This window comes from Rhinolophus sinicus, linkage group LG05 (assembly GCF_036562045.2).
Source record: "Rhinolophus sinicus isolate RSC01 linkage group LG05, ASM3656204v1, whole genome shotgun sequence".
In the NCBI taxonomy this organism is placed as follows: Eukaryota; Metazoa; Chordata; class Mammalia; order Chiroptera; family Rhinolophidae; genus Rhinolophus; species Rhinolophus sinicus.
In genome coordinates this window covers 15,798,399-15,817,794 of record NC_133755.1, presented here as the reverse complement: position 1 = coordinate 15,817,794, position 19,396 = coordinate 15,798,399, and the positions used below count along the sequence as shown (strand labels likewise).

The following is a 19,396-nucleotide window of genomic DNA, read 5'->3' as shown; positions in this document are numbered from 1 at the left end:
TTTAACTTTTGTTGAGATCTGAATATAGAACTTAACTGTATTACTTAGAAAGGAATTCTAAATTATGATTCTATGTGCGCATTTTATGATTGCTTTTAAATGGTTTTCAGATTAGTGTATTTAGCCTCACTGGCCCCACAGCAAACATTCTGAATGAAAGATGTCTTCAACTTCACAATGAAGTTATAGAATAATATATTCTTCCACATATCTAAAATGATTCTTTGCAAAGCTTGGACATTCAACTAATGTTGTTAAATGAACGTAAGAAGGAAAGATATCTTTAAAATTAGGGGAAATGGTTCTGGTAATAAGACAAATAATATATCTAATCATCATTACCATTTGATTCAAAATAACACCATGACATTTTAGAAAAATGCAGCTACATCTACTAGTTGCCAAGGAAGTGTTAAAACTTCTTATCAAAGCAACCTAACTCTTTTTCATTTGTGATATGATTCAAGGTAACTTTTCTGGCAAAACTTGCTCAATTACACCACCCCCTTCAAGAAGGTAATCCATTTATTTTAACTGAAGCAGTCTTAGAATTTTCCAATATCATGGATTCTTATTATTTTAGAATTTACTGCTTTGCATATTCTTCCAAAACAGAAAATGGAATTAATAATCCTAGTAATAAGTGATACATTTTTCTCAGATTTTCATCTTTTCTGTATTCTAGTAAGATTAATTTATAAACCTCTATAATGTATACAGAGAACCAACTAACTTGGACCTAATCTCTAAAATAATTATCTTTCCATAACTTTTGCCTATTTGGAAAAATACAACTTTTTTAAAAGTTTGGTTTTTAAATGAACACCAACTATATCCTGTTTGGAATTTACATTTGTTTTAGAAAAATAGGGAGCACTGTGTTTGTTTTCTATTAATATGATGTTTCCTTTGTTTTCAATTATTTTATGCAGCCTTTAGAGTGGGGATCTACCCCATAATTTGGAAGTGTCACTTGATTCTTTAATTACATATCTTGCTTTTCTGGTCCAAGTGAAACTAACCCATCAAATCCCAAAGGTTCTACAGGCACAGTCTATGGGGAGTAAATGTGACACTTCTAGGTGAATAAAAAACCCTTAACAATAAGCATAGGAGAACAGGAGAGAAAGGTTTCCAAGTCAAACTAAAGGACAATCACTAAGATCTCTTGTATCATGTGAGCAAACTCTGTCAGAGTGCTGAATTCAGCTGCTCATCTCAGAGAGTTGTGACACAAATTAAATAATTGTTAAACTGACATTTATTTATTCCAGTTCCTCTAACATGGCTTACTGAGTCTTAATGTACACTCACTGTATACCTTAATTGCTTATAATAGACTCATTTTCCTTATAAAGATTGCCTCACTTTAAAATGTGGATCTTGGGGCCCGCCCAGTGGCTCAGGCGGTTGGAGCTCCACACTCCTAACTCCGAAAGCTGCTGGTTCGATTCCCACATGGGCCAGTGGGCTCTCAACCACAAGGTTGCCGGTTCAACTCCTCGAATCCCACAAAGGATGGTGGGCTGTGCCCCCTGCAACTAGCAACGGCAACTGGACCTGGAGCTGAGCTGCGCCCTCCACAACTAAGACTGAAAGGACAACAACTTGACTTGGGGGGAAAAAAGAGGGGTAGAAAGGGGGGGTGGTCGAACTCTTCTCCAAAAGTTAACCATTCTAATATAAAAATTTAAACTTATGAAATCTATATATAGAAACCCACATTATAAAATGACTGCCAAGGAGTCAAATTAAAATAAAATTGTGCCTCAAATACCTTAGAAAGTAGAAATTCTAAATGTCGGTGTCTTCATCTGGAAGCAAAAATTTCTACTACATGATCTTGCCTGATGGTCGTTGATTTTATCATCAGTCAGTTCCAGTCACGTTTCCATTAGTATGGAGAGATCTAAAGTAGGAGAAAGATGACACATTTAGTCTACTGAAAACATTACAGATTTTCTGAAAACATTAGATTTTAGATACGGTGATACATCATTGTTTCTCTGTAAGCAAACAAAGATTCTTAAACAGATGCTTTAGTTGTTCAAGAAATGCCAATTCCCATTCTTGTCCCTAACAATAGATTTTAAAAATTGAAAAAGATGAAGAGAGAGACAGAAAGTTGGTAAGAGATAACTGATTACTAGCTTTGAAAAGATTGATCCCCAAAGGAGATATGCAGCAAATTAGACTTTGTATTGGTATTCCAAGGAGACAGGGGTTCATAACTACATTAGCTCACTCATCAGAGCCAGCAGCCATAGCCTCAGCACCCACTTTCAGGTAAAATGGAACAGTAGGAGGAAACAGGATTTCCTGAAGACAACAACGTCTATGATAAAGAAGCACCCAGTATGATGTCTACCATTCATTCCTGGGTCATTGGCAGTGGGATAACACAAGTCGGATTTTACGAAACTAATGGTAGTGCTGTGTCTTCCCAGTCCAAAGATACCTCCAAACAGTGGGGATTTTGCAGACACCAAAGAATACTTAAAAGAAATGTGAGCCCTACTGGCTTTCATTATTTAAAGCTTAACTGCTTTAGGCTTTATCACCCTGGGTTAAGTTTTTACTATTATTCCCTTTAGATCACAAAGACACAGTGGAGCAGGCTCCAGAGACACTCATGATACCACAGATCAATTCAGGAGACAAGATCAATTCAGGAATCTTACTAGTTAATTCTACTTGTGGCTCTCACCCCTGTCACTCTTGGGCTTTATTCAAAACACAAACTGTTCTGGCCAACTACCTTCTCTCCTATTTTCATGCCCACAATGTTCTCTATGCTTTCTCAGCCACTCAGGTATGCCCCCACTGCTGCCCTTCCTTCCAATCTTTTCCCCAGGGACATCTGGAAACCCCTTTTACATAGTAAAACAAATCACCTGTACATCCTCAGCCTTATCACTGAACACATCTTTCAACCACTGAGCTAAATCTGGTTCTTGAAAAGAACCTTCTAGAGTGAAGGCTAAGGCATTAGATCAACCTTCTCCACAATGACATTTCCAGACCCTAATTCACAAGCAATCCATTCTGTCCCTCAGGCTTACGCCGTCTTGCTGTCCTACCTTCTTCATCTCTGTCATTCAATATCCCACTACATTTTATCGAACCTCAGTCCAGACTCAATCCAGAATCACTCTACCTCCTCTCATCTCTCCAGTTGCTATGTTCACCTTAGTCTCAAAATCTTGGTTGTCACCCAAGCTATCAGTCCACCTAGTATGTTACTTTCTTTCTCCCACTTCACCACCCTCAAATGCCTAATCCTGGGTCAATTCAATCAACAAAGATTCAAAACAGTAAACAACTAGCAAGATGGTATATTTAAATCCAAACTTATCAATGATTACATTAAATTAAAAATGACTCAAATACCCAATTAAAAGGTAGAGATTATCAGATCACAAATTGAAAAAACAAGATCCAACTATATGCTATCCATAAGACACTTTAAATATAAAAACATAATTAAAAAATTTAAAGTAAAAGGATGAAAAGAAAAGATATCATGGCTACATTAGTATCTGACAAAGCAGACCTCAGAACAAGAAATCTTACCAGTGATAAAGAGGGACACTACATAATGATAAGGATCAATTCATCAAGAAGACATAGCAATGCTAAATGGGTTTCCACCTAACACCCTAGAATCAAAATAAATGAAACAAAAACTGCAAGGAGATTAGACAAATTCACAATTACAGTTGCAGACATTAACACTCCTGTTATTGGTTAATAGAACAAGAAGACATAAAACCACCAGCAACTGACTTGACCCAATTCAACATTTATAAAACATGCTACACAACGAGAGCAGAATATAAATTCTTTGCAAGGGCACATAGAACATTCACCAAGAAAAACCATATTCTGGGCCATAAAATGAACTTCAAGATATTTAAAAGAATCAAAGTCAAATAATGTATTTTCTCTGACCAAAACAGAATTAAATTAGAATCAATAACTGAAATATAGATTAAGAATTACCAAAGGTTAGCAATTAAATGACACTGTTCTAAATACTCCCAAATCAAAAAGAGAAACTAGGAAATATTCTTAATTGAATGAAAAGTAAAATTGAACATATCAAAATTTGTGGGATATCACTAAAGCAGTTCCTAGAAACTTACAGTATTAAATGTTTATAGTAGAAAACAAGAAAAGTCTTAAATTAATAATCTAAGCCTCCACCTTAAGGAAGCAGGAAAAAAGAGCAAATTAAACACAAAGCAATTTGAAGAAATGAAGTTGAAAATGAAAAGCAATAGAGAAAAATCTATTATACTGAAATCTAGTTCTTCGAAAAGTTCAATAAGATTGAATAAATTTCAGCCAGAGTGATTAAGAAAAAAAGAGAAGTCACAAACTATCTATATTGAAATGAAAAGGGTCATTACTAGAAATCTTATAGATATTAAAAGGATAATACGGTAACATTTATGGCAATAAATTCTATAACTTTGATAAAATATAACAGTTCCTTGAAAGTCTAAAGACAAATTACCAAGTTCATTGAAGAAATTAGATAATAAAAATAGCTCTCGATAGATTAAGGAAATTTAATTCATAATTTAAAATCTTCCTATGAAGCAAGTTCCAAGACAAATGGCTTCTTTGGTAAATTCTACCAACATCTAAGGAAGAAATCATACCAATATTATATAAACTCTACCTGAAATAAATGGGAAAACACTTTCCAATTCATTTTATGATAGTATTGCTCTCATACAAAACTCAGACTCCCCCAAAAAACTTTAATAAAAATAAACTATAGACAAATATCCTTTCATAAACACAGACACAAAATATTTTAACCAAATACTAGAAAAACAAGTCCAGTAATATAAAATATATATATATTGTGACCAATAGCATTTATCCCAGGAATGCAGTTTTAGTTCAATATATGAAAAAAATCAACCAATATACCATATCAATTAATCACCTACATAGATGCAAAAAATTAGAAAAAACCAGCCATTCATAATTCAAAACTCTTACAAAACTAGGAACAGAAGGGAACATCCTCACTCTGGGACATGAATTTACAACAAATCAATAGCTAATATCTTACATAATCATGAACCACTAAATGCTTTCCCTCTAAGACTGGGAACAAAGCAAGAACATCTGCTCTCACGACTCCTATTCAATATTGTACTGTATGCCAGTACAATAATGCAAGAAAAAAAAAGCCTAGAGATGGGGAAAAAAAGAAGAAACAAAATCAACTTCACAAGTGACAGGATTGTCAATACAGAACATCCTAAAGAATCTACCACTAAAATTAATAAGGAACTTAGCATAATTGCAGAATCTGAAGTCAACATACAAAATTCAACAGTATTTCTATATCGTAGCAATTAATAATTAGACAAATTAACAAAACAGTAGCAATTATATTAGCATCAATAAAGAAATACCTAAGCTAAAACTAACAAAATGAATGGAAGAGCTGTATGCTCAAAAATACAAAACACCAAGTAAGAAATCAAAGACCTCAATAAATGGAGATACACTGTTTTCAAAGATCAATCGGTATTAAGATATCAGTTCTTCCCAAATTAATTTATAGATTTAACATAAATCCTAATTAAAATCCCACCAGGCTTTTTTATAAAAATCGACAAGGTGATTCTAAAATGTATATGCAAATGCACAGAACCTAGAATACTCAAAACAATTTTGAAAAAGAACAAAGTTGGAAAATTTACACAACCTGATTTCATGACTTTCTATAAAGCTACAGCTATCAAGACATTGTAATTCTGGCATAAGGATAAACATGCAGATCAATGGAACAGAAGAAACTGTCCAGAAGCAGATCTATATATTTATGATGAATTGATTTACAACAGAAATATCATGGTAATTTAACGGAAAAAGAATTGTCTTTCTAACAACTGGTACTGGAACAACTAATATGCAAAAAAAAAAAAAAAAAAAAAGGAAAGAAAAGAACCTCATCCCACACCTCCTATCTTATAACAAAATTAATAGGTTTAAATATTTTTAAATGCAAAATTTCTGGAGGAAAACACAGGGGAAAATTTGGGGGGCCCTAGTTTCGCCCAGGGGTTGGCAAATTTTTTCTGCAAAGGGCTAATAAATATTTAGTAAAGGGATGGTAAATATTATACGCTTTGAGGGCTATATACAGTCTTTGTTGCAAATACGCAACTCTGTCATTGTAGCATGAAAGCAGCCATAGATAATGAGTAAACATGTGGGCATGGGCATGCCCCAATAAAACTTTATTTACAAGCAATCGGCTGAATCAGCTGTAGTTTGCCAAAATGTGAGTTAGGCAGAGTTTCTAGATATGGCACCACAAGCACAAACCATAAAAGAAAAAAAAAAGATACTGCACTTAAAATTTTAAACTTCTGCTCTTTAAAAGGCAGTGTTATGAAAACAAGCCACAAACTTGGAAAAAATATCTGCAAAACAAATATGTAATACTTGTTTTTGGAATATAAATAACTCTGTAATACAATAAGAAAATAAGCAATCCAATAAAGATAATGGGCAAAGTATCTGGGCAATGCAAAAATGAAATCTCTATCAAGCAGCCTAGTTACATGGTACATGTGTTTCATCTTTCCTACAGGCCTTTAGGCTCCCTAACGCTAGCCTAGTCGTCTCTGAATGGAGCGACCAACATTCTGCCCTACACAAGAAAATAACCAACAAATGAAATACAACTATCAAAGCATTTCTTAGAGGTTAATTTTTAGAGTAGTTAATACATGTGCCTGGTACAAAAGTAAACTGTGAATAGAAACTTTCCCCAATCACTCAGCTCCCTTTCCTTATTTACTGTGTCTTTATAGTTATTCTACATATATAAAAGGATTTACACATTTTTTAAAGAAAGTGGTGGCATACTATACAGCTTTTCATCATTTTTTTACTTAATGTATCTTACAGCTTACTTCAATCACTCTTTATAGAATTTCCTCATGTCTCCTTTAACAATTTCATGATTTTATAGTTACAAATACTTCATCATTTATTTAACCAGTCTCTCACTGATGGACTCTTATGTTGTTTCCAATATTTTGCCACTACTGACAATGCTGTAAAGAATAACTGTGCACTTATGAAGTGGAATTACAAGTCAAAGAGTATCTGGATTTTAAATTATGATAGCCTTTGCTAGATTGTGCTCCACCAAGTTTATCAGAACTAAAAAAAAATATGGACATGTGTCAGTAAAACTTCCAGATCAGGAAAACTAAGGTAAAACTGGAAATTCTCAATGATAGCCCCAATTACTAAGCAAAAACATCTAGAAAATTTTCAACTCTAAGTAATCCAAGATACTTCTTAATCCAAAGATAAATTTATAGTGACAATAAGAAGAGTAAAAGTTAGCTTGGCCCCATTATTCCATTTTTTCTATTAAATTAAGGTAATAATTGTTGTTTAATGTTAACCTGTCTCATTTCTAAGAGGACTTGAATTGGTTACAAGTTAAAATACAAGGTAAAGAGGACTCATCACAATAAAACTATTTCCCAGCTCCTTGAATCTTGTCTGGCCTTGTGACTTTGACCAACAGGACGTGGTGAAAGTGATGTCCTAAAACTCCCGAGACCCAGAGAACGGGCAGCTTCCCCGCTCTCCCTCCTGGAAGCTAGAAGCCATGTAAGAAAGCCACCTCCCCTCAGACTCCCACGCTGTGGAGAGGGCACATGGAGGCATGCCCAAGTGCCAGACATGTGAGTGAAGTCTTCTGACATGGTCCTTCCAGCCCAGCTACCAGCTGAGTGAGGGATCCCAGCTGACACTACACAGGGCAGAAGAATCCCCTGGCCAAGCTCTGCCCAATGTCCTGACTCACAGAACTGTAAAAATAACAAATCAACGTGGTTTTAAGCCACAATGTTTTGGGGTGATTTGTTATACGACAACATGCAACTGAAATAGACACTAATCAAGTTCATGATACCAGCAAATTATATTTGACACTGAGTGTCAAATTTGGGTCAGTGTTTTCAGAACTAAAAGTTTGCATTTTTTTTGTAAGAAGAAAATGTAATTTTTATCAGAACTGTATACATTTACGCAAAGAACAGTGAACCTAGTGGACTATAGTTTCAAATTTTAGAAAATTCACATCATTTAAATGGGTTCCTTACAGATACATTCTATACAGACAGATGGCATATCTTTAAATCAGAACTCAGTACAGGGGGTATTTTCATACCGGGGGAGACTGAGGTGACACAGTCTTGATACTTTTGTTCTCTGAGACTTAATATAAGAAACTAGATGAATACATAATTAAGATATTCATTAAACTATCTTCTCATATCTGATATTTCAAGTGACCTTTTGACAGACACTAAATAGCTGTCAGTTTGTGATTAAATCTTCTAAAAAGAACACACAGAATACTCTATAAGGTTGGTTAAAGTTAGAGTAATAGCCCAAAAAATCTACCTTTCCTCTAGAACTACTGCCACTGAGATCACCAATATTCTTTAGTGCCGTATCCCATGAAAGTACCATACCTGAGTCCTGGACTTAATTTCATCTCAAACGTGTTCTACACGAATAACCATTCCCTTTTAGTCACCAAGTGTAACCCCCAGTCAAGGGCTGGGGAGTTCAATTTCCACCTCTTTGAAGGAGGGAAGTGTCTGCGTAAATTTCTTGGAATTCTTCTGCATGGAATAAATAAAAAAGTGGGGGCACTTACTTATTCAATCATTTATTTTAATCAGTATGTATTTAGGGAAATTTACTTTATACTTTGGGTTATAATCCAATACGATGTTACTTATTTTTGCTCAGATTGTTCCAGCTTTGGTCATTGGGTACTCTTTCAGGTTGGCTCCTGTATCTTTTTGCCAAGCCCCTATTCTTTTGGTGTTTGAGCATTTTCTTACTTTCTGGCCTACAAAATGTTCCCAGCTCATTTGCATCTTCCCTGCCCCAGTCCTAGAATCAGACATTTCTAAGGAGCTTTACTTCTTTTTGCTGGAGAATGGTACTAGAAACCAAAATCTGGGTTCTGGGTGTGCTTGGGGCTACTGGGGCATCATTGCTTCTAGGCCTTTTCATTAGACAGAGCTAGAAAATATGTCTGTACACGAGGCTACATAATGCATACATATCTATAATGGTCTGTATCCATACCTACACTAAGCTAAACCTGAGCTCATACTGATGTCTCTAACCCTAATCCAGTACCACGTGATTTGTTCTAGCCTTTCCCTTGTCCATGGTTATCTGCAACCTCACTCTCCAATAGTGAGAAACCTGGATCCCACAATTCACCATCCATCTACTTATCTGTTTAACACCAGTAGTCATTTCAGAAGCATTAGCTCACAATCTCCTGAATTTTTGTCCTACTTTCTTAGTCATTTCTTCTGAAAGTCTTAGAACAATCCTCATTTTAGATGGATGTGTTCCTAAGATCTTTCACCTAAATTATTTCCTTTCTCTGCACATTCTACCTGGGCAATCTTTCATATCCATGACTTTAATTACCTTCCAATGCTGATACTTTCCAAATCAGCTCCAGCCCAGATCTCTGTCTCCTAAACTTCAAACCCACTTATCTAACTATCTGCTGGATCTCAACGCAGCTGTCCACAGGCACCTCAAACTGAACTCATCATCCTTCCCTAATCTTCCCCCCAGGATCCCCCTTGGATGGCGGCATCATCATCATCATCATCTACCTATTGCACAAGCCAGAAATTTAAGATCCGGTCTGTCCTTCTCCCTCTGTATCTTCCTAATGTCCAACCACCAAAGCCTCAATCTTCCTCAAATCCATCTATTCCTCTCCATCCTCTGACCGTACTATAGCCATCCCAATATCACATTTGACCTGAATATATTGTTAAAACAAACAAATAAATAAGACAACTCTCTAACTGATTTCACTACCTTCAGTTTTACTGGCTCTAATCCGATTTTCTCCCCACTATAGCCTGAGTGATCGTTCTAAAAAAACAAACCAGATCATATCACTTTTTCATGATTAAAATCTTTTCATAGTTCCCCATTCCTCTCAGGATAAAGCCCAATTCCTTGATATTGTTTTCAAGGTTCTATGTGACACTGTCCCTAGTTACCTCTCTGGTGTCATCTGTTCCTTTCTCTCACTTTGTAGTCACTGCAATCAACTAATCTGAAATCTTCTCAATTTCTCTCTCCTGTCATTTTACCTCAACTCAGACGTTCCTTCTTCAGAAAGCCATCTCTGCTCTCTCCCAAATCTGGGTTAAATGCTCCTTTTCTATGCTCGCATCCCACCATGCAGCCTCTCCATCACTGATCACACTGCATTGGAACCACCACGTTATTTCTTATATCAGTTGCTAGACTGTAAGCTCCATTAGGACAAAAATCACATTACCTTTTTTTTTTTCACTGCATCCTCAGTGCCTAGCTCTCTGCTTCATACACAGTAGGAACATAATACTTAAAATAAATACTTTTGAGTTTCTATGTTGTTATTTCTGTGGCTTAGATTTAATGACTATTTTACAGGTAATCAAAATAAAATAAATACAAAGTTTAATATTAACTTGTTAAATCAAGTTTATTAATCATATTATTCTATAGCGTATTTCCTTGGGTGCGTTTTTTTTTTTTTTTTTTTTTCAGAAAAGGTACAAAGCTAGTATAATTTCTGAAACCATGCCTCGAAATCTACCTTTTGACTTTATATATAAATGACAGTGTGTTAAGGTATAAAACTCTGGGGTCACATACTTTTCCCTCATGACCTTGTAGACACTGCAGTAGTTAACCAACTCCACACCAGGAATCAATACTACTTGGTGATGTTTTCACTAGACCTCAGTATAATCAAAAAAGATAAGTTTTGTTCGACCTAAAACAAAAAATTATTCAATTGTTTATTAGTTTGTATTTCATATACTTCATTAGCCAAAAAAGTTTGATAATTTATGCTACTCAAATTTCTACTAGCATTTTATTAGTCCATAAATCCAAAGATCTGTAATTCTCTAGTCTAGCATTTTTTCATTAAATAGAAGACTAGAACCAACCTGATGATGTTTTCTTTGAAAACCATTTGGTTTTCTTCCCTGAATACTCGCAGAATTTTCTCTCATCCTTTAACATCAGAAACATGACTAGATGAGTGATTACTCAACTTCTTTGCTATTTAGTGGATTTTATTAAAAGTACAAGTCTTCAGGTTAGCAACATTTTAATTTTTTTTTTGGACATTTACTGATTACTTGTACATCATCTCTGTTCTTTCCTTCTAGAACACCCAATTTATGTGTACAGCTCTCTTGGATCTATTTACTGTGCATATTATTTTTTTGTCATAATTTCCATCTCTATCTTTCTGTAACTCTGAAACATCATTTGAACTAGTCTTCTTATTTACTAATGATTTTCTGGAGTATTCAATCTAGTTTCACTATCATTATATATTTTCATTCAATATTAATGATTTTGTTTTCCAAAAGTGTTTTCCTGTCCCCAGAATGTGCCTTGTTCATGACAATACTCCTTAAATCTGAGTTTAAGAATTTGAATTTTTCACCTCTGATGTAGTGTCACAGCTATTTCACAGAGAGCTATGTGTTACGAAAATTCAAATTACTCCTTCTTTTGAACTGCTGAGTCTTCTTATTACCTGTGATTTTTCTGTTTACTCATACTTACAAGAAGGATGGCCATGTTCTTCCAGAATCAAAGAAAGACTCTCTCAAAAATTTCTATCAATGTTAAAATATTTTCAGCATACTCCCTTAGAGTCACCTGTGGAAACCACAGACCAGGGGCCACCACCTGTTCTCCGACTGTTCAGGCTAGCCTCAGTAGCCCTTTTCCAGTCAGTGGACTGGCCCTCTATGTCAGTTAAGGTTAGGTTCAGTTACATATGAACAAACACCTGTGGGTTACAGATAAGAGAGATTTATTTTTCTCTAACTTAAGAAGTCTGGAGGTAGGTAGGGCTGGACCAAGGACCTCCACTCGTTCTACCTGTTCACTCTGCCAACCTTACTCATTGGCATTTATGCTCACTCATCTCATGGTCAAAAGATGATCGCTGAAAACTCCAGAAGTCACATCCGTGTCCTAGGCAGATGAAAGGAGGAAGGAACAAGAGCCCCTTGTGAGGCTTTCAGATGAGTCCATCGCCTTTAAAGAGCTTTCCTAGACGTCCTACCCAAAGACTTATGTTTACAGCTACTGCGAAATGTCATTTTACAGTTGGGCTTAATGATGTGCCCACATTATGTTACTAAGAAAGAAAGAACTGATACTGGGTTGGCAACCAGCACTCTCACCCCCATCATTTTTCTCCTCTCCTGAACAAGTTTCTAGTTTGTCAATGTCCCTTTTAATTATGAAATTCAGAATTAAAGTCAAACAACAGCTGTTACATGTATTTTCACTGACAGACTAATTAATTCTTCCTGTAAGCTGAACGTAATATTGCAATTAATGCATTTTAAGGTTGCCCACATTTGCCCAGAAGTCATATCAAACTTCTAATTGTCTAAAATGCATTTTTTAAATTTTACATGTATATATATATTTTTTTTATTTATATATATATATATATATATATATTTGGCTAGAACTATTCCAAAACAGGATTTCTGCATCCTGTATTCGTGCAATTGATTTTCAAGGACTATTAATTGAGTATCTTCAGTGTGACACTGGTCAAGTTAAAGACACAAAAAGACCTTGAAGACTTGTGGTATCATGTAGCTAAGGAAACAAGAGCATATACATAGATGAGTAAGAATGTAAGATGTCAGATGAATCTTCCCAAAGGAAGTAAGTGCTACAAAAATGCAGAGTTGGGAGAGAAGCTAAAGAGTTAAACGGGAGGAGGTGAAAGGTTAGAAGAGAATGGAAGAAAACACCTGACAATGTTTGTAAGAAAAGGGCAGGAAACTATCAGAGTGGAGGCTAGAGAAGAAAACGACTAATGAACATCCTCTCCTCCTTCAAGCCTCCCAGCTCTCACAGATCTCATTCCACTACAAACTTACGTCTGTAGAATCTATGTTCACAGCCTCTACCACCTTACCTTCCGTTTATTCCCCAACCCATTACAATCTGGTTTTAGCCTCACGACTCCATTGTAGCTGCTCCTGTTTTAGTCATCTCTTAATTGCCAAATCACTCCTTGGCCCTTATTTTTACCCTTTGACCACTCCCTTACTTCCCTGGCTTCTGGGACATGGCTCGGTGTACCTCTTATTCGCCAGCCATCCTTCCCTCCCTTCCCTGTGCTGGCTCTTCTTCCACGTACCTCTCAATGGTAGTGATCATTTGTCTCAGTCTAGACGTTCTTCCTGAACAAACTCACCCATGAACATGAGATCCACTATCACTTACGTATGACTTCCAAATCTCAAGCCCAAGCTTGAACCCAAACATTTGAATTCCAAATCCATAGACCCACTAGTCTAACAGACATTTCTCCACGGGGGGTCCCACAGGCACCTCAATCTCAACATGTCCAAGTGCAAGAGTAGTGTCCTCCATCCCCACCCCCAAAACTGCTTTTACCCTTGAATTTGCTATGATGGTTTCTGGCAATACTACCTCTCCACTCAACCAACCAAGGAACTAGGAATATTCTACATTGCTCCTTCTCTCTCAATCCCACACCCAATTGGTCTTATTAATCCTATATTTTTAACAGCTCTTGTATTTGTTTCCTCAGTTCTATCCCTACTGCTACTATCTCAGTTCAGGATCTCATTGTATCACTGAATCACCAGAAAGAGCAGTTCTCTCTGCTACCAGTCATGCACTGTTCTAATCCATCCTCCACAGGCACCAAAAAGATTGTTCCATTTCAACTATGGTATTTTTCATGCCCCAGATCTCTAACTGACTCTTCTTAATAAATGCCTTGTTTAATAAACACTTGTTTTTGTTAAGAATATAATAAATTCCCTATTTCTCTAAAATTACTGGCTACACTTATTTTAGAAGTCTGTTCTAGTAACCTCTTACTTGACCCTAAGCTCTTCTGTTTGTTGATTTCATGGTGTTGACTTTTCTGAAACCTTGGAAGATTCTTATCTTTGTATTTGGGATTCTGTTACATTCTACTGTCTTCTTTTGGTACAGTTCATTCAGGGAATACTCCTCATTTCCTGTTGCTTTCCGTAGGAGCAGAGGAGGAGCAGAAGGCACCACAGACGCTCTGCCTCACTGCCTGGTCATCTAAGTGTGAGTATGGCCAGTTACCCAGGGTGCTTCCCAGTCTCACGGACCCAGGCTCTTACATGCAGTTCTCACCTGTGGCTTGGCCCAAGTTGGTGTTAGGATGTACCGAGGTTGGAGCTGCTTGGCTGCTCATGCTGCAGTAATGCTAATGAATCACCCTACTGACTACCCTGGGACCCTTCCTGCTCCTGGTTTACCCTGCGTCTGGATATGAGTATTACCCACAAGACTTCCTATCTATTTTCAGAAATGCATCACAGTTTCTGATTTACGGAGATTCCCCTTCTTTTTATACATCGCTATATATATATATATATATATATATATATATATATATATATATATATATATATATATATATATATTTATTTATTTCTATAGATTTAACAAAATAAAGCAAAAGGAATGAGTGTTCAGTTTGCCTTCTTGAAACTGGCCAGAATAAGTTCTCTAAAATTCAAATCACATCATGAATCTGTCTCTTCCTTTCCCAGCTTGAAAACCTTTATTGGCTCCCAACTTCCTACAGACAGACTCAAAATGCCTTCATATCACATTCAAGATCACATCCAATCTACTTTCACTATTACTACATATTTTCATTCAAAATTAATGATTTTGTTTTCCAAAAATGTTTTCCTGTCCCCAGAATGTGCCTTGTTCATGACAATCCCCCTTAACTCTCACTGAGTTTAAGAATTTGAATTTTTTACCTCTGATGCAGTGCCACAGCTATTTCACAGAGAGCTATCTGTTACGAAAATTCAAATTACTCCTTCTTTTGAACTGCCGAGTCTTCTTATTACCTGTGATTTTTCTGTTTACTCATACTTACAAGAAGGATGGCCATGTTCTTCCAGAATCACAGAAAGACTCTCAAAAATTTCTATCAATGTTAAAATATTTTCAGCATACTCCCTTTGTGTCACCTGTGGAAATCACAGACCAGCAGGGCCACCACCTGTTCTCCAACTGTTCAGGCTAGCCTCAGTAGCCCTTTTCCAGTCAGTGGACTGGCCCTCTATGTCAGTTAAGGTTAGGTTCCTCCATGGTGTGACTGATGACTCCCATATCTCCCATTCCTCATCCAATACCCCTTATGGTCCCGCTATACCTAACTACTTCCGGTGGCCATACACAACGCGCTTTTCCAGCACTCCATACCTTTGCTCTCATCATGCCCTTTGTCTCTAATGCTTCTTTCCCCAGGCTGACTCTTTTTAGTCTCCTAGGCATCCTTTAAAACCCAATTTCTGGTGGCACACCAATGTGAATGTACTTACCACCACTGAACTGTAGACTTAAAAAAAAATGGTTACGATGTTAAATTTTATGTTACGTGTATTTAACCACAATAAATTTTTTTGAATAAATAATAAAATACAACCCAGTTTCAAAAGGGTGGGAAGAGATGTATACCAAGCTATTAACTGTGTGTTCCTGATTTTTGCTTATCTATATTTTCCACATTTTTACATAAAAAATCTACTACTTTTATTGGGGGGGGGAAAGTTTTTCATTTTAATTATAAAAGTCTGGTTAGGGGTCCCCCCTCCTCTGTAAACCCATACTTGATTAGTTAAGTAAGATTTACTTCTGCTTTGTGCTTCTGCGGCAGAGTCTGTATGTCTTCTTGATCTTTCATTCCCAGAACCTAAAAGAACCTGAAATCTTGTACATGCCTAATAAATGTTTGCTGGATAAATGAATGATCAATAACAAAACTAAAGGATTAGGAACTGGCAGTTTCACCAGTTCATTGAACTGGTCCTAAAAAGTCATTTAATTTTTCCTCCAAGAAAAAAAAAGGGAAAAAGTATACACAGACATTTAGAGGAAGGAAGGTATAATAATTATGCGATCATTTTAAATAGGAAAAGATTTAAGAGAGTATCACATCCAAGCCCTCATGTTAGATTCAAGAACTGTGTCCCAGAGAGGTAAAGTGATCTGCTCAATCAAGCTCAGAACTTTTAACAGAATATGGATTAGAACCCAGGACTTCTAATTCCCACCACAAAGCTCATTCAACTTTACTGACTTATCCTATTACTGTTCACATCAGATGAGGTTTGGGTAAGGATAATACCATTTTAAGAGCTGAATATTGCTTGGAAATGAAAGTATTCCCAACAAATACTATCACCTAAACTTTAGTCTACCAACATTCGGCTTGGGTTTGCCTTTTTATTATTATTATTATTATTATTAATTTCAGGTGTATAAAACAATGTGTAACAGTTAAATATTTACACCCCTCACAAAGTGATAACCTTCCTCCCCCAATCTACTACCCCTTTGACATTGCATAAAACCATTACCATGTCTCTATTCCTTATGCTGTACTCCACTTCTTGATACACACACACACACACACACACACACACACACACACACAAACCAGGGTTTACCTTTGAATAAGACTTCTCTTGGGGGCAACTACTAGTGCTCAAAGGAAGGAAGAAAAGATGAAAAGCATTCATTAAGGCCATAGATTTGATTTCATCCGGTGAGCAAATAATACAGATATAAGACTTGCTCTTTTTGTGGATATATTCTGTAATTTCATCAGACATCTTAAAAAACAAACATAAAAAGTCATCTCTTAACATTGAAAGTAAGATAAATTTCCCAAACCTGCACATTTATGGGCTTACAAGGAAGGGAAAGGGTTTTTTTGTCAGTTTGTTTGTTTGTTTGGTACTGGGTTGTTCCCTTCCCCCATCCTAGAAACAAAAAGTTAGCAAAGGTAGTTTTCAACTGAGCAGTCCATCACGGTCACTCTAGGTAGTCTTGCACTATAACATTCAGAAAACTAAAATCATTGTTTTTATTATGAAGCTTTAACACTGATGAGATGAGGCTATAAAGAAAACTGACTGTAAGAAATCCCTACAAGATTTGGCTACATAGCAATCAGCCCTTTTTAAAAGATATCTTCTATTTAAAATATTCATAAAGACTTTTTTTTTTCTTACTTTTCCACCTCAAGACATTTCTCATCCTTTCTTTCCCTACCAGCACTGAAGATTTTTGCAAAGGTCTTATATATCCAAGTCTAAATATGTGTGGACTCTGAACTTTGCCATTTTAAAGGAAGTACTGAACAAAGTAAAAACTAACTTAGCTTGGGACAGTGAATGTATGTTATTATGTTTAATTTGCATGTAGATGACAAACTAGTGGGAAATAGCTACGTGAAAACAAAAGCTAGATTACAAACAATGGGCCTCAGTAGGTGAAAAGAATCAATAAGCTACCTGAGAGACAAAATGGACAAAAGCCAAAATCTAAAACATATACCCAGGGCCATATTATTTCAAAAGTAAAGTATAAGAAACAGGTTTTTCTGCTCAGCAGGTGTGTCTTTTATTTCCCAAAATAAATACTCCTGATTAGCTAAAAATTCCATAGTGTTAATCACAATAAAGATTCACTCACTAAAACGTCATAACATAAATAAATAACAAGGTGAATGCAATTCTTAAAACAATGATCCATCTCTAGCTCTTAATGGTAAACAAACTGATCATTGTTTAAATGAAAACTGAACTGGATATTTTTTGTTCGACATTTCTTCAGATATTCTGCTGACCATTTAAAGACTTACAAATGTGGAACCAGAAAAATAAGCTATTGCTAATTTCTATAACTGGAAATCTTTGGCCACAACTCTGATGTATTTTGCAATCTTTAGTGAGAAACTACTTAATAAAATGCTATTTAATAAAATCTAAGTAGTAAGTAGTAGATTTCTTGGTTCACTGTGGGTTGCACTGAGAACTAAAAAAATCTGAGAAATTTAAAACCAATTTTTAAAAATCTGAAATATGCTACAACTAAAGAATGTGTGTATTTCACCACTAGCTAAAATATTGAAGAGTTTAAATTATATTATTAAACTAAATATGGTTGATTTTTTTCATAAAATTAGCAAACAGTTTTCACAATATCAAAAAAAATTGGTTTGTAAATTAGGATTCTACAGAGAATATATATCTGACATTGATCTCTCAAATATCCTTGTAGAGAAAAAAAAAAAAAAGCAGAAAGTAAGTGGTTAAAAGTACTTCCCGGCTGAGAAGCAGCTGATTGTAAAACCTCTGCCCAGAAAGTGCTGATTAACGTCAGTATTCACCAACGAACAGGGCTCTAGTGGCTGCCTCAGCGTTCAGCCTCCGGCTGACCTGTTAAATATTTTTTCTATTGATTTGTTACAATAATTCAAAAACTTGTTCATTGTTTCTGGTGATAACACAAAGCTGAGTAGGCTAGATAACGCAATAAATGGAAACTTAAAATGGTAAATGATGTAAAGTGTAGACACTGGATTAAAAACAAACTAGATATAAATTAAGGGTAGTAAGAACATGAATGACTGCTATATAGTATTCTTCATCAGTTACATATTTTTATATATTTTTGCATCTATTTAATGTTAACTTAAAATATTTTTTAAGATTTTAACAATAAACACTAAAATAAAACATATTAAAGTCCTTTCCCTAGATTATTTCATGTACTCTTCATAACAATCCTAGTAATGAGGCATTATTACCCTCATTTTATTAAAAACACATTAAGTCAATCCAAAGACACTTTACTAATAAAAGGCAAAACCCAAATCTTTGTGCCCCTAAAGTCCCTTGATTTGCTACACCATTCTTTCCTCTGTTCTTAGGTTAAAATGAAGATAGGAAGTCCTGGCTTAATAGTCAATTATGAAAATAAATAAATGAATAAACAGATAAATAAATATATAAATTTACCCACAGGCTTATATGACCAAAGTAGTTAATGGGAACAAAATGTAGGATACACTCATTTGAAAAAGAAGAAATTCTAATTGCAAACTTGGACTATTTTAGTCCCACGGACAAAATATACTCATTCTAAGATGAGCTGATCAGAATCACATTTAAACCATTCATTTTATGCGGTTTTGAATACAATGATGTAAAGAATTTACAGTTAGCAGATATCTAGGATTTCCAAGAGTCTGAAAACAATGGTATACAAGAACTGGGCTATAGAAATTAGCCTGGAAAAGAGAAGCACACAGGAAGACAGAACAGCTATCATCAAACAGAGACATCAAAGCAGTCATAAAATATCTGAACCTTTGATGCATCCAAATGGACAGAGATTTGCTCTGTACAACACCAGAGATAGA

General features: G+C 35.6%; 1 protein-coding gene across 1 annotated transcript in view; it reads right to left on the bottom strand.

Annotated features, from left to right (window-relative positions):
- The window catches only part of NCOA1 (nuclear receptor coactivator 1), a 214,645-nt gene that overhangs the window by 168,305 nt on the left and 26,944 nt on the right, over nucleotides 1-19,396 (bottom strand). Inside the window, exon 2 of the mRNA XM_019712751.2 lies at nucleotides 1,778-1,909. The gene's annotated coding sequence lies outside the window, so the exon portion shown is untranslated. The remainder of the gene's footprint in view (nucleotides 1-1,777; nucleotides 1,910-19,396) is intronic.